The sequence below is a fragment of the Fukomys damarensis genome, unplaced genomic scaffold (assembly GCF_012274545.1).
Source record: "Fukomys damarensis isolate Sample0158 unplaced genomic scaffold, DMR_v1.0_HiC HiC_scaffold_10, whole genome shotgun sequence".
Taxonomy (NCBI): domain Eukaryota; kingdom Metazoa; phylum Chordata; class Mammalia; order Rodentia; family Bathyergidae; genus Fukomys; species Fukomys damarensis.
Genome location: NW_022900922.1, coordinates 39,040,747 through 39,040,946, shown reverse-complemented (window position 1 = coordinate 39,040,946; position 200 = coordinate 39,040,747).

Below are 200 nucleotides of genomic sequence, written 5' to 3'. Positions count from 1 at the left end.
AGATGTGACCTTACATATTTAGTATGATGTGCTACCCCTGTACACATGGAAAAAAAATAAAAATAAAAACTTAACATTTCTAGACCAATATGGCTGTCCATTTCTGTACAATGCCAACTCAACACAGTAAATTGGGATGACTTTTTCCAAAGTTGGCAGCACCGTTAAAGTTTCCCAAAATTCAATTTATATATATATGT